We start from the raw sequence: 16,858 nt of genomic DNA, 5'->3' as shown, positions 1-16,858 counted from the left end.
GGCCCATGGTTCCTCCGGGATTCTTATCAACATTTCCCCTGCTGGTTTCTGTTGGCTGACTTTATATTTTTGGCAACATTCGCACTGCTGGACATAACGTTTGATGTCCTGGAACATACCAGGCCAAAAATAGCGGTTCGCCACCTTGTTGCTAGTCTTTCGCACTCCCAAATGACCTCCGGTGACACTGTCATGATTTTCTCTAAGGACCTGAATCCTTGATCCGGTGGGCACACACAGCTTCCATGGTGTGCAATCTTCATCGTTTATTTGCTTGGGAAAATGTCGATAAACATTTCCCTCAATGATTGTATAGTCTGGATACTTCTTCGGATTCTTGGTTATGGTTTCCTTCAACTTTTCTAGCCATGGGCACGGACTGGTGTCATATTTTACTGTGGCTAGGTCTACCGTTTCCAAAGGTGTTCTCGAAAGCGCATCTGCCACAACGTTCTGTTTTCCTCTACGGTATCTGATCAAAAAATTATATTGCTGTAGCTCGAGAGCCCAACGTGCGAGTCGACCTGTAGGGCTTTCAATAGAATTTAACCATTTTAGGGCCAAATGATCGGTAATAACTATAAACTGGTAACCCTCTAAATAGGGTCTCATGTGTCTGATGCCCCACAGTATGGCTAGACATTCCCTTTCAGTCGCTGAGTAGTTCTTTTCAGCCTGTTTTAAATGTCTGCTGGCGTAGGCTATGACACGTTCCACGTTATCTAACTCCTGTGTTAGAACTGCTCCAAGGCCATAGTTGCTGGCATCAGTTTGCAATATGAACGTCTTTGTGAAATCCGGACAAGCCAGAACGGGGGCTTCAGTTAACTTTGCTTTTAGGTCTGAGAATGCTTCTTGTTGTTCGGGACCCCATTTCCAATGTTTTCCCTTTTTAAGAAGACTAGTCAATGGTTGTGAAATTGTTGCAAACTGTGGGACAAATCTTCGGTACCAAGATGCTACTCCAAGAAATCTTCGTACCTCCTTTACCGATGTTGGAGGTTTCATTTCCACTATTGCGGCAACTTTATCTGGATCCGTCTTTATTCCCTCGCTACTCACAACATGGCCTAAATACTTCGTTTCTTTTCTGAAAAATTCGCATTTCTCAATGTTTATTCTCAGGTTAGCTGATCGCAATCTTCTGAACACTTCTCTCAAGTTCCGCAAGTGTTCCTCAAACGTTTTTCCAATGACGATGATATCGTCAAGGTATGCAAAAGCGTGGGGGTCCATTTCAGGCCCAATCACACTATCTAATGCCCGTTGGAAGGTTGCCGGTGCTGAATGCAAACCGAAAGGCATCACTTTCCACTGATATAGACCTTTACCAGCTACCGCAAAGGCCGTGTATTTTCTGCTCTCCTTCGCCATAGGTATTTGCCAATATCCGTCTTTAAGGTCCAGGCTACTCACGTATTTGGCATCCCGTAGTCGATTCAGTATTGTGTCGATGCGGGGTAAAGGGTAGGCATCTGGAACAGAACGTTTATTCAATTGGCGAAAATCCATACAAGTTCTCCAATTCCCATTTTTCTTTCTGACTAATGTGATGGGGAAACAGTATGGGCTTGTAGACGGCTCTATACATCCTCGTTCTTCGAGCTTTCTCACTTCGGCATTAATCACGGCTTGCATTGCAGGATTTCGCGGAGCATATCTTAATTTAATGGGTCGATCGTCGGTCATTACAATCTTATGTTCAGCTATTGACGATAGGCCATTTAATTGTTGGAACTTAGGGAGTTCCTGTGCCAGAAAATTTTCAACGATCTCACATTGCGTTTTACTCAATTCATCGTTTAAGAATTTAGGTCTGGGGGATACATTATTCGTAGCTGTCATTGTATCTATTACCTCTTTTGATGGGGTTTCCTCTCCTATAGCCACGGTACAATGCTCCGTTGAGGTGGTTGGCTTACTTAATTTGACACTTATACCGGCGCAGTGAATGGTCGTGTGGAACTGTTTTAGAAATTCCAATCCCAATATGATGTTTTCCTTGAATTGCGGCATGATGAGAAATGTAACATCTGAGCTTTGGTTTCCAAATGTAACAGGTAACACTGTTGATCTTGTGATGTTCACCGTGGTGCCGTCTGCGAGGATAACATTTGCCTCATGCCGTGAATAAGTAAACCTTTTCTTGATTTTTTCCGCAAATTCTCTTTTTATAAAACAGCTAGTGGCACCAGTGTCGACAGTTGCTTTAATAGCTTTCCCCTCTATTAAGACAGTTGCAGTAAGGCGATATTCTTCACATTGCAATGATGTAACATTCTGGTTACTCTTCTTTGCCGGGGGTTCATCCTGCTGCGTTTCTGGATTGGATGAGCTTTCGTTTAGCACTTGGTCACCTTGATTGGTGCAATACAGGTTATTTCTAGAGTTGTCCGCACGTCGATTATAGTTTTGTTGATTTCGAGGCTGTTCCGACCGAGAATTATTTGGTATGCTTTCGAGTTCGTCTGCCAAGGAGATCAATTCCGAAAGTGTGGTAAAGTCTTTACGGCGAATGTACCATTGATAATCCGAATGCGCGTTTCTAAAAATTCGTTCCAATTTTTGTTCTTCGGTCATATTGGTGTGCTGCATAAGATGCTGTATAGAGAGTACATATTCCTTAAACGGCTCCTTATTACGCTGTATCCTTCTCCTAATTTCATCCTCCAATTTCTCAAAGTATCTCGGTGGCAAAAAGAATTTCAGAAAATCACTCTTAAATTCGTTCCAGGTAGTCCAGTGTCGGTTGTTGTTCCTTAGCCAGATTAAAGCTTTACCTCGTAACAACTCAGGCATTACTTTAATTATTTGATTCACTTCCACGATGTACATTTCAGCCATTTCTTCTACACGTTCTACGAATCCAATAGGGTCCATTCCATTTTCAAAAGTAATATTCCATTTTCGGATTTGGTCGAGAATTACGAGTAACGACGAATTATTGGATGGCTTGGGCGGAGAATCTTTTTGAAATCCATATTCGGGGTTTGTTGGCGACATCTTCTGTACTTTTTGATCGTTTGTTACCCCTGTGCTTGACTCTCCATGTGACCTTTCCGCGGAAATGTGGGGAAGGGCGTACTCTGTTTTTATTGGGGATAATACTATTGCTTCTGCTCCACACGGTGTTACGGTTATAAGGGGTTGTTTTGTGACGGCTCGCAATGTCGGCGATTTGGTCGGACTGGTACTTTCATGTTTGTTCTGCAACTCTATAAGCCGTCTGTATACATCGGCTTCATGGTCGTTGTGGAGAAATTTAGCCCATCTTTTTCGGAGATCGTCCACTTTTCCAACTGGATCAAGATTGAATTCAGTAAGATATGTTACCAAGTCTTCTTGCTTTAGCATATAGGCCCAGGAGACCTTCAACATTGTCTTTTCGTTTGACATTTTTTTTTTTTTTTTTTTTTTTTTTTTTTTTTTTTTTTTTTTTTTTTTTTTAACTGTTTTTTTTTTTCACTGGGTTTTCATCTGTATTTGTCTAATTATTGTTCACTCATTTATTTATTCTTTCTCTCTTTTATAGTCCCTGCTCGGGCGCCATTGTGACGACGTGTTTTCACTTTGAAGCTGGGGTAGGTTCAGCGGGGGCCAGAGTCGTCACAAAAATTTATTTGTTAGGACATAAAGAGAGAGAGAGCGAAGCAAAAATATTTTCTTAAAACGTTATAAATTTATTTCCTTAAATAACACTAACACTACACTAAACACAATAAAATCACGTTCAGAACGTTTTACGAAGAACACTAAATCACAAAGTTCAGTCGAAATGTTAATAAACGGGTAGCAGTGGTGGCAGCTTGGCACAGCGGCGGCCCGATGAATAGGCGAGCGACGAATAGAGTGGCGGCAGCTTGGCACAGCGGCGGCCCGATGAATAGGCGAGCGACGAATAGGGTGGCGGCGGCTTTGGCACAGCGGCGGCCCGATGAATAGGCGAGCGGCGAATAGGGTGGCGGCGGCTTTGGCACAGCGGCGGCCCGATGAATACGTCAGCGGCGAGTAGTAGTGGCGGCAGCTTGGCACAGCGGCGGCCCGATGAATAGGCGAGCGACGAATAGGGTGGCGGCAGCTTGGCACAGCGGCGGCCCGATGAATAGGCGAGCGGCGAATAGGGTGGCGGCGGCTTTGGCACAGCGGCGGCCCGATGAATACGTCAGCGGCGAGTAGTAGTGGCGGCAGCTTGGCACAGCGGCGGCCCGATGAATACGTCAGCGGCGAGTAGTAGTGGCGGCAGCTTGGCACAGCGGCGGCCCGATGAATAGGCGAGCGACGAATAGGGTGGCGGCAGCTTGGCACAGCGGCGGCCCGATGAATAGGCGAGCGGCGAATAGGGTGGCGGCGGCTTTGGCACAGCGGCGGCCCGATGAATACGTCAGCGGCGAGTAGTAGTGGCGGCAGCTTGGCACAGCGGCGGCCCGATGAATAGGCGAGCGACGAATAGGGTGGCGGCAGCTTGGCACAGCGGCGGCCCGATGAATAGGCGAGCGGCGAATAGGGTGGCGGCGGCTTTGGCACAGCGGCGGCCCGATGAATACGCGCACGACGAATCGGGTGGCGGCAGCTTTGGCACAGCAGCAGCCCGATGAGTACGTCAGTCGCCGTCAACGCAGCCCGAAGAATAGGGAGTATTGCTACAGCCCTCACTCGACCCTGCGTTCAGTCGCCGTCAACGCAGCCCGAAGAATAGGGAGTATTGCTACAACCCTCACTTGACCCTGCGTTCAGTCGCCGTCAACGCAGCCCGAAGAATAGGGAGTATTGCTACAACCCTCACTTGACCCTGCGTTCAGTCGCCGTCAACGCAGCCCGAAGAATAGGGAGTATTGCTACAACCCTCACTTGACCCTGCGTTCAGTCGCCGTCAACGCAGCCCGAAGAATAGGGAGTATTGCTACAACCCTCACTTGACCCTGCGTTCAGTCGCCGTCAACGCAGCCCGAAGAATAGGGAGTATTGCTACAACCCTCACTTGACCCTGCGTTCAGTCGCCGTCAACGCAGCCCGAAGAATAGGGAGTATTGCTACAACCCTCACTTGACCCTGCGTTCAGTCCAGTCCAGTCACCACAAATAGTCAAGGCTTATTGTTTGGCTTACTAAGACTCAATTCAACCGAGGTTGCGCGCCTTTTCTTCCTCCCAATCACACTTGACTTACCAGCCATCAACAGAAGACTGATCTCGATTGTGTGAAATGCGTCTCCTTTTATACCTTTTTGGCTGGACAACGATTGTTGTTTTCTCATGACAGCAGCTGATCCCAATCTGACAGTTTTGCGTAGTTCCGCCATTTGCCACCAGGGGTTCCAATGTTGTATTTTAAGTATACTTCTTTCTACTAGGGGACCTGTGTGACCGTTAATATTCAAATACATTTAAATTACATGACCCTGAGTAGCTGTTAGTTTAATTCATAACTTAAATATTTTAATTCATTTTCAAACAAAAAATATAATTCATAGTTGATGTATATAACATACGTAAGTAAAAATGGTATTTAAAATAATAATGTACCCCAAAAACGAAAGCATGACTTTTGGGCGTTACAAGTATTCCGAAATATAAATGTTAATTTCTTCTATATAACTCCTGCTTCTGCCGATATACGTCTACGAAATCAAAATCAACGTAGTGTAACTCATCTAGTTTCGTGTTTGTGTGAAAACACTGCGTATGAGTGATTTGAGTATGAAATTTATATCACTCATACGTGTAGGAACTTGTGTACTGAACTATAAAGCAGATGGAAACAATCGACAGGCATAGTCAGAAGTGAATTTTTCATGCATATGTGATTTCACCTTAAATTCATATTCAACATCAAACACAATCAGACAAAAGTTGTGGTCCATTTTACCCGCTAAATATTGATGACCATTCAAAATTATAGGCTATGCTAAACTATAACCATATCAACATTTGCAATCATTTCCAAGCAAAACAGGCATATATTCCGATCTAATTCTTCGAGCAAAAATTCTTAAGAATTGCAAAATTGAATTTTGTTTTACCCGTTTGCCGAAGAAGGTGGACCAATAAGAGCAGTGAAATAAATTATTGACTGATCAAGAATCAACGCCCAGACGAAACAGATGAAGCTAGAACCTTGGCGCGTAGGTGTGTGATAAGGCTGTGTTTTGGAAATTCGAACTAAAAATGTCCGAAAAATACTAAATCGTCGTGAGATGAAAAAAACTGCAACCAATTTCAGACTGTTGTCATTTCCAAGCCACTCGTCCGACAGCTGTTAAAATTATTCCAGTGACAGCTCATTGTAATGTTTACAAGAGTACGAAAGTATTTTGGTGAGAATTTTCCAGAAAAAAGTTATTCGTGATGGAATTACGCGATAGTGTGATTTCTTTATATTTGGCTGGAAAATCACAAGTGGCTATCGTTAGAGCACTCCAGCATTTAAATGTGAATAAATCTTTTGTTTTTTTTTTTTTTTTGTGGCTCGTTTCCGTGATAATCGTTGCGTTGCCCGACGTCAAGGAATTGGACGGCAGAAAACAGCAGAAATGGTTGAAAAGTAAAGAAGTGACTTGATCGAAACCCGCGTCGCAGTGGCCAAAAAATGGCTAGTGAGCTGAATGTACCGCAATATTCTATTCGGCAAATATTGAAAAATGAGCTCGGGGTAAAGCTATTGAAATTCCAAAAAGTGCAAGAACTTACACCGCAACAGAAAGAAAATACACTCAAAAGAGCTAAAGAGTTGTTTCGCTTGGCCGAAAGATGTGAACTGCCGAATTTGGTTTTCCCCGTTGAGAAAACATTCGTTGTCCAGAAGTGCGTAATCGATCGAGTTTACTTGCCCAAGAGGTCAGCTGAAAATGTGCACCTTCGATTGGCCACCAGAACTCAAGCGCCGGCCATGGTGATGGTGTGGGCCGCCATAACAGCCGATAGTCGCTCTCCGCTCGTTTTAATCGACCGTGGTATCAGAATAAATGCCGAATATTATCTCGCACGTGCCACCCAAGAATGAATATTAAAGGAGGTTCCCCGCTTCATTTCCTGCGCACAGTAGCAACAAAATATCCGGATACCAATCCGTTGGAATATTGTGTCTGGAGTATTTTGGAAAGCAAAGCTGGCACTAAGAAATACCAAAGTGTCGATCAACTCAAGCAAGCGCTTCGCATGGAATGGGCCAAATTACCACAGAGAAACATTCGGGCAGTTTCATTGGCCGTTTGAAGGCCAAATTTGTGCCAAAGATGACTAATTCGAACAAATCTAAACTTATTCCAAAATTTGATGTTACTTCCGACATTTTTTGCTTTCATTCATTAAAATTTTTTAAAAATTAAAATTATGGCTTTTGGCTTTGTTGCAGTTTTTTTATCTCACTCTGTATTTATATGAATAATGTTTAAAATTCCAATTTTAAAGTCAAATGCCAATATTATTAATTTTTTTTAGTAAATTGTACTTTGTGCTGCTCAATTTGGTATTGGGTGAATTTGATGTGATTTGATGCGATCGATGTGTAACCTCGACATATGGAGGTTTCTGTTTTGTCTTGGGTGCGAGGATAGAAATAAATTTCTGAAATTTGCTACTTTGATAACTTATGGTATCTGTATTTGAGATTAAGCGGTGGTTTGGAAATGCGTCCAACATTTGTACGAAAATAATACTAAATTAGGTATTTGGTCAAGAAAAGAGCTTAAATCCCGAAATTTGATATTCAGGTATAAATTTGGAGACTTTGAAATAGTTTTGGAAAAAATGGTTGTGGGTCCATTGTGCAATGTTTTCAAACTGTCCACCATAGTATGGAGACTATATTAATTTTGTCATTCTGTTTGTAACGCCTCGAAATATACATTCTAGACCCCACCCGGAATGAAGTAGATTGATAAAATTTTATTTTAATATGTATCATGACTACAGTACTTTTGGAATTGAAAATGGGTCATGTAGGTTTTGGTATAGCTCCAATATAATGCTACCTCCCGTTTTTCGGTAAATTGGTGATTTTAGCGATATTATTCACCGGAATTGTTTCAAATTTAATATTTGAAGTTCGCAATAAATAATATAGGCTAGGACAGAAAATTGTCTGTGCAGGTCCAGGTCTCCGTATAGCCCCCATATTCGGTATATTAATTATTTTAGCGACATTATTCACTGGAATTGTTTCAAATTTGGCGTTTGAAGTTCGTAATGAATACTACAACCTAAAAAAATTGTCTGAGCAGGTCCACGTCTTCGTATAGCTCTCATATAACGGTATCCCCGATATTCGGTATTTTGATGATTTTAGCTACATTATTCACCAATTGTTTTTTTTAAAGTTTCGAATTTGAAAATTGTAATGACTTATGACAAAAGTTGCCTATGCAGGCCCATGTCGTCGTATTGAACCTAATATAACGACTATATTCGGTATTTTTAAGATTTTAACAGAATTTTTAACTGATTTTATTTTTTTGTTTTTAAATTGCCAAATTCGCTGCTGTTTTACTATTTTTTTTTTTACTAGATTTTTCCTACATTGGATAATAATGATGTAATTTTTAGTACTTGACCTACTTTTGAAGTACTCATTTCTAAATATTTATACTACAAAATTCCAGAGCTCTTGCTCTTGCTGTACGACTGTACTGCGCAATTTATGCACCTTTGTACTCTTCGTTCCCTTTAAATCTAAATTTGGATATACCTCCCATGAATATATTCACCCGATTTCACGTTTATTTTACACCATGTGTCTAAATAGCCTAAATAGGATGAACTTTGGTACATACGAACGAATTTAGTATTGAACTAAATCTAACTTGAACAAGTAAAAAAGCTGTAAGTTCAGCCGGGCCGAACTTTTAATACCCTCCACCATTTGGTACAAATTTGGCAATTTCCAAAAAAAAAATAAAATAAATAAATAAATAAAATAAAAAAATCCTTTAAAAATTCTGTTAAAATCTTAAAAATACCGAATGTCTATACGACGACGTATACCTGCATAGACAACTTTTGCCATAAGTTATTACAACATTTAAATGCGAAACTTGAAGAAAAATTTGTTCATAATGTACCTAAAATCATCAAAATACCGAATATAGGGGGTACCGTTATATGGGGGCTATACGAAGACGTGGACCTGCACAGACAATTTTCTGGCATGGGCTGAAGTATCCATTACGAACTTCAAATGCGAAATTTAAAACAATCCCGGTAAATAATGTCGCTAAAATCATCAAAATACTGAATATCGGGGGGTACGGTATATGGGGCCTATACGAAGACGTGGACCTACATGGTCCATTTTCTGTTTTCTGCTGCAGTATCTATTACGAACTTCAAATACCAAATTTGGAACGGTTCCGTTAAATAATGTCGCTAAAATCATCAAAATACCGAATATCGGGGGGTACCACTATATGGGGGCTATACGAAGACGTGGACCTGTACAGATAATTTTCTGTCTTAGGCTGTAGTATCCATTACGAACTTCAAATGCCAAATTTGAAACAATTCCGGTGAATAATGTCGCTAAAATCATCAAAATACCGAATATCGAGAGTTACCGTTATATGGGGGCTATATGAAAACTTGGACCTACATAACCCATTTACGAACTTAACCTGCCTACTGGCAAAATATACATGTGTGCAAAATTTTAGCCTTCTATCTCAATTTGTTCGAAAGATAGCGTGATTACAACAGACAGACAGACAGACAGACGGACAGACAGACAGACACACAGACAGACAGACGGACATGGCTAAATCGTCTTAGAATTTTACGCTGATCAAGAATATATATACTTTGTTGGGTCTGACGTGAGTATTTCGAGGAGTTACAAACGGAATGACAAAATTAATATACCCTCCATAGTATGGTGGAGGGTATAAAAATTGGATCAGATAAAACTATGATTTGTTTCTATTTGTTTCATCCAATTTGATCCCAACCCGTGGTATATTAAAATGTTATACCAAGGATATATTTTCAAATCATCACCGTCATCTGGAACATATTTTCATATAAATTTCTTTTCCATGATGATTGTGGTATTGCCGATAGTCATTAAAAATAAATACTTCAATAACATGCACCTACACATTCCTATACATAGTATATATACAATTCATTACTATAATACAATAATATACCTATATACAATAATGGAAATGTTTACTTCCATCCTTTAACTTCACTACAGTTTTTTTATATGCCAAAAACCGTTTTGTTTGTCATTAATTCCTGGTGGTTTTGTCAATGTTTACCCTGTTAAATGCAGCAATTTTATTATTACTAATAATAAGAAAAACAGCGACATTATTGACATTTACATACACATATAATTGTTTATATACGTATGTATTCATTCATTTATAGCATATATATCTACACTTGTATTATTTGTATTGTGTACAAAATACCAATGGCTGTTTACCTACTTTCGTTATAGTATCGCAGCAGACAATGTGATGTATTACTCATTAGTTGTTCTGTTTTTGTTTTGTTTTATTTCGTCGTGACAAATGAATATTAATTAATTCAAATGTCGAAAGGGTTTGAATATGGGAATAGGATGGTAGCATTGTAATTGAATTACAAATTATAAACAAATATTTGTAAATGTTTTCTAGTGGTAAATAATGATAATATTAATAAGTGCTAGTTTAGATGCGATAATACAACAAAAATGACTTTGTTTACTATTTGCGATGTTTATTAAATACAACTGTCAAATAGATTATTTGAACAGAGACGGAAGTTTGCAGTGGTTAGAATTAAGCGTCATTGTTTAAGTGAATGGGACATGCAATTGAATATCATAATAATGCTTAGAGTCTCGTTCTGTAACATTTTGAAATGTTTGACAGGGCATCCCTGACTTAAATAGGACCATGTTAAACTTATTTTGTTACAACCATTCAATAGAAAGTCTTTGCTTCTATTATTATGGAAATAAAATGTCTTTGTGTTTGATACATGATCCACTAATCGATCGACTAGATATGTATGTACAAATATATTACGATTCATGTTATTATACCCCCAACCATAGTATGGAGGGTATATTAAGTTTGTCATTCCGTTTGTAACACCTCGAAATATACATTTTAGACCCCACAAGTATATATAATTTGGATCAGCATAAAATTCTATGTCGATTTAGCGGTGTCCGCCCGTCTGTACATTTTACTCAAATGTGTATTATGTCTGCAGGACTCTTAGTATTGAAAGTGGGCTATGTACGACCACATTTTGGTATAGCTCCCTTATAATGGTACCTCCCGATATTCGGTATTTTGGTGATTTAAGCGGCATAATTCGCCGGAAAATTTTCAAATTTGGTATTTGAAGTTCTTAATGGATACTACAGCCTATGACAGAAAATTGTCCATGCAGGTCCTTCATATATCCCCCACATAACGGCATATTCCTATGGTCGGTATTTTAATGATTTCATCAACATTATTTACCAGAATCGTTTCAAATTTCGTATTGGAAAATCTTATTGGGTACTACAACATATGACAAAAATTTCGTATGAAGGTTCACGTTTTCGTATATCGCCCAGATAATGGTACCTCCTGATACCTCACCACCATATATAAAAGCAACCGCGCCATATGTGTTCCTAATACCAAATGTTTGATTTTCAGGAAAACAAAGTAGAGTTGTTCAGTGGATGATTAGGAATTCGGATTTTAACGCAAGAGTGCGACCCACTCATGAACAATAGGAAACTATGATCTACGACGATGTCGGGTTTTTTACGATTTGTACTCGGATGTTTGATGTGAAGTGTGATAAGCCGACGTCGGATGTTGACAAGTGAGGAAGATCAATAATTTCTTTTTTTGTGTTCGTAGTATCGTTTGTTTTCGGGATGTTGATGATTTGGGATGTTGGCGACAGGCTGCGTGTAATCAAGAATTATGATGCATATGATATTGGATTTCGGAATTTTGACGATTTGAAAGTAAACGGGTACTTTAATGAATGGTCTTCGGGCTGGTTGGAATGTTCATTCCCAAGCCTCCTAAGACGGGTTGGGAACTTGTGGTATATTCGTACGGGAGCGGCAGTTCACTGTAGAGTTACTATGGAGAAGATATCCAGGTTGTTTGGGTTAGGGAGATGATGTTTAGGCCTTCTAAAATGGATCGGGCTTGGATCGGGTTTGGTAACATATTGTGGATATCTTCGAGTTTAGCTTTCTTTTGGTCGTCTGCAGTGGCTATTAATACTAGATAGGACTGCGGTATGACTACCTCTAATAAAGCATCAATATTTAAGGTATTATAAGGTACAACGAGCCGAAACTCTGTAAAAAAATCCCGAAGCTCCTATGTAACAATGAGCCGAAGTTCCCACAGAAACTGCTATGGAACAACGAGCCAAAAACTTATGTGGAACAATCAGCTTAAGCTCCTGTGGAACAACGACCCGGAAATCCTATGGAACAACGAACCAAAGACTCCTGTGGAACAGTGAGCCAAGGATTCCTGCGGAACAACGATCGGAAGCCCCTGTATAAATGATTTACCGGCCACTCAACTTAATGAGAGCCAGTTCGAAAAATCTTCTCAACTAACAATTCTGCTAGTTGTAGGACAATGATTTGGAAAATAACCAACTATCCTTTGGCATGTCCCCTGCAGTAGCCATTCTGTCTCATCGTAGCCCAAATCGTACACGATATGTAAACGGTATTACCAAATGAATGAGAATTATTTGCTATATGCGTAAACGGATAATGCTGAAAGCTGTTGATGCTGTTCTCATTTGTATTGTAACATATTCTTGAGATCTTGCTGTTGTTGTTGTACTTATATATTCTGACTAAAATATGTGATGAAATCAATGCGTTTCATACTTGTAGTAGGCATTTTCAGAACAACATCTTTATATTAACCCTACCCAGCAGCAGCAGTGACCCCAATACCAAATTTCTAGCTCCATCCATCACTCAAATTATACCTAACTTAGTTCTTATACTAAACTTCACTTTTTATCTACCAAATGCCGAGATTTTAGCTCTACTGATTCATATAATAACAAATGTTACTAAATTTAAGGCTTTTTAGTACACTTATATTTCGAATTTCCAAAAACCCTTTTGTGGACGTATCCTGCACACCATCGGCGAGATTTTTTTTTCAAATTTCAGAATTCTAGCCCTGAAAAGTGGTTTAAATTGTTGGTTTTTTTATTACCTTTAAAACCATTCAATTTTCAAAATCTTAGACGCATACCACCCCTACATACCAACACTGACTTAGTTCCAAAATTTCATGACTCAAGCTTCCACCGTTTCGTCTGGGCCTTGATGAATCAGCCTATTAGTCACTCATCACTCTTCTCTTTTTTATACAGTAACACTCCCTTATTCAAATATCCTTTTGGGTTGGGGCATCATAAACGGCTCTTCGTAAAAACAAAATTCCAAAAATATTCCAAAGTAGGACACCATATTTTGTGACTAATATGCTTGTTTTTTTTTTTTAAACACACCGTTAGTCATCAGCATTAAAATATATATATTTGGAAATATATGTTTGTATACATATTTAAACAGAATTTATTTTTTGCCAAATAAAACATTGTCACTTGTTACTTCGTACTCAGCTCAGTAGCAGATGTTTTAATGTCACACATGAAAGCATATTTACTATTTTCTTTATGATAGTCTTATTGCTATTGTTGTTATATTCCTAGGGAAAAGCTTTTGGGGGAAAATATAAAAAAAGAACTGGGAAAAGTAACAAAATATATTTATCACAAGAATGTAGTTTTAAATTGAGTCATGTTAATGCCTGCCATTTCTTCGTTCTTTTTTTCATTTTTCCTTTGGTTCGTCCCATTTTTATGGCCATGTTGTAATACTTAAAATGTTTATGACTTGCATGAAACAACAAGACAAATACACGCACACACTCACTCATACTCACACTTAACAGCCAGATCAGCAACAACTTAAAAAATACACTTTTGTATATTTTTTGTATTTCTCCCCGCTTTTTTTGTTAAATTTTATGTTGTTCTATAAAACTACAAAGAAACACTTAAAAATGTAACAATTTCTTGAGTTTTCTTCGCCGTACAACAACTACCGCTTTTAACCTCCATTTGTGTGCTGTGTTTTTATTTTTCTTCTTTTATTCGCTGTCAAGAGTGTTGCCAATGCAGTTACATTTTCTTTGGGAAGGAAATAGAAAAGGGACAGGAATGTGTCAGTAGCCTTCAATAGATCTATATCCATGGTAAAATTAAGAAGGTAAAGGAATTTTAAATAAGACCACCTCTCTATTTTCTGTAATTTACCTTGTCATTTTTCACTGAATAAAAAACAGGTTCCCATCTCTGACTTATGTGTATTCGATTAATTTTTAAATATAAATATTGACAATAAGATGTTGTCAAATGAATAATAAAAAAAATTGTAAACATATGATTGCATGACTTTAGCTTTTTACTTCTACTATGTTAACAGATGACTTACTTTCGTGAGTATGGAGCTGTTGGAATGCATCTGTTTAAGTTTCATCTATTTTTGGAATAAAATTTGAAGCAACCCTAGTTTAGGAAAAATCTCGGATTTTTTTGAAATTTCCCTAGGTATTTATCTATATATTATTTTATATGTCCATATTATATTAAGTTCGTCATTCCGTTATAGCATGTTTCCATTGGAAACCGAACAACGTTGTTCGCTCTCAGAATTAGGTACACGAATTAACCCGTTCATACGGCACGATTCGTAATTCATAGTAAAATAATTCCTTTTTTCAAAAAAATTGTTTGTTGATTTTAAAGGGAATGTATACGAAAATACATGAAATTCTCACTAATATGAATAGAAGAAATGATTGTTTTTCTCCCAAAGATTTATTATATCATTAATTTTATAATTTTAATTCACGTTTTCAACTTTTTGTGCAAATGTTGACATTTTGAACATATTTTTGTATTTTTCTATTTTTAAATTTTGCTGGAGAGACACTTGTCAAAAATTTTTTCTGCCGATACAAAGTTTTTGAAAATATTGCCTCTTTTGTTTGCAGTTTTCTGTGGAAATTTCAACTCGTGGATAAAATGCGTACCTCGAATGAGAGAGAAAACAAAATGTACTTTCGTTTGAATGTACATACGCCATTCAACATTGTAGTTTTCATTCATAATTTTCAGTCTTCCCAAAAATTTTTCAAATTTCATTAAATTTTTCTATTTTCAATTTTTAAATGTCATAATTTATTTTTTCGATAAATGCTCTCATTTGTTAGGGATGGGACATATTTCTTCGTTGTTCTGAGAGTGATTTGATTTGAACAACGTACAAATATGAGTGTTCGCTCAGGGAATTTTGTGTGAAGAATTAGGTAGTTTTTTCATAGTTAAGGGTCAAACAACGAATAGAGAGCGAATCAAGTGCAGTGGAAACGCCACATTAGTAACTCATCGAAATGTTGATTCTAGACCCAACAAAGTAATATATTCTTGATCAGCGTAAAATTCTGCCGTCTATTGTTATCACGCCATAGTCAAAACGGCTTAAGATAGGAAGCTAAAATTTTGCACTGATCAGTCTTTTGTGTGCAGGCAGGTCAAGTTCGAAGATGAGCTATATCTCTCCACCCTCCTGATATTCGGTATTTTGTGATTTTAGCCACATTTGTCAATAGAATAGTCTAAAAATCCACACAAGGAATACTCTATCCCCTGGTAGAGATTTGTCTATATAGGTCAACGTTTTAGTAGAACACCCATATAACGCTACACCGAGATATTCGGTATTTCCCGAATTTTCGCAACATTATTCACAGGAATTACATCAAATTTCGCATTTGAAGTTCGTAATAGATACTACAGCCTATTGTCTAGGAGATTGTCTGTGCTGATCCACGTCTTAGTATAGCCCTCATAAAACGGTACCTCCCTTTATTCTGTATTTTGATGATATTAGAGGCATTATTCACCGGAATAGTTTCGAATTTCGTATTTGAAGTTCGGAATCGGCACTACAGCCTATGACAGAAAATAACTTATCCAGCACCACGTCTTCGTATATAAAGTTTTTTATTTGAGCGGTATTTTTCGACGGATTTTTTTTTTTAATTTTTCAAGTTTCTTTCGAAAAGTGGAGGGTTTAAAAAGGTCGGCCAGCCGAACATAGCTTTACTTGTTTATTGTTGATATGTTTGGCCTTCGACCGAGGTTTGAGATTTTCCTCTTTTGGTATGTCCAACAACGGCTACGCGAACCAAAGTTTTCCCAAATTTAATACTTTTTTGGCTGGGTTCTTTAAATGTTCTCCTCAGGTATATCCGCTACTGGTTTAGTTTTTTTTTTTAATTAAAACGTAATTTCAAAGAACTGAACTGAATCGGGTTTTGGCGGGTTTAATATCTCTGGATCTAAGGAGTATATATTTCATGGACCCACATAACAGGATCAATTTCGACTTTTAGGGATTTGAAAGTTTTTACACCCTCCACCTTGTAAGGGTGTCATTCCGTGTGTAACATCCCTAAATATTCGCCGTAGACTCCATAAGATATATATTCATTATCAGCAAACAATTCTAAGTCGATTTAATGATGCCTGTATGTCCGTCTGTCTGTTGAAATCACGATACAGACCACATTTGACGTTGTGTTTCAAAATTTGGTAGAACAATTCTTATTGTGTCTAGGATGTTTACCATTGAAAATGAGATATATGGGCTCACGTTTTGGAATAGCCGTCATATAAAGGTACCTCCCGATATTAGGTATTTTTGTTGATTTTTGCCACATTTATCCAGGGATTTGTTTAAAAATTTGTATTTGTAGGTCATATTGACTTCTAGCTCCGATGGCAAAACAATATATGTATAGGTCC

At 38.3% G+C, this 16,858-nt stretch overlaps 1 protein-coding gene across 1 annotated transcript in view; it reads right to left on the bottom strand.

Annotated features, from left to right (window-relative positions):
• LOC101890721 (uncharacterized) overlaps positions 1-16,858 on the bottom strand; it is a 293,996-nt gene that overhangs the window by 240,757 nt on the left and 36,381 nt on the right. The gene's annotated exons all lie outside the window — the stretch shown is intronic.

Source organism: Musca domestica, unplaced genomic scaffold (assembly GCF_030504385.1).
Source record: "Musca domestica strain aabys unplaced genomic scaffold, Musca_domestica.polishedcontigs.V.1.1 87, whole genome shotgun sequence".
NCBI classification, from domain to species: Eukaryota; Metazoa; Arthropoda; class Insecta; order Diptera; family Muscidae; genus Musca; species Musca domestica.
This window is presented reverse-complemented; position numbering and strand designations above follow the sequence as displayed.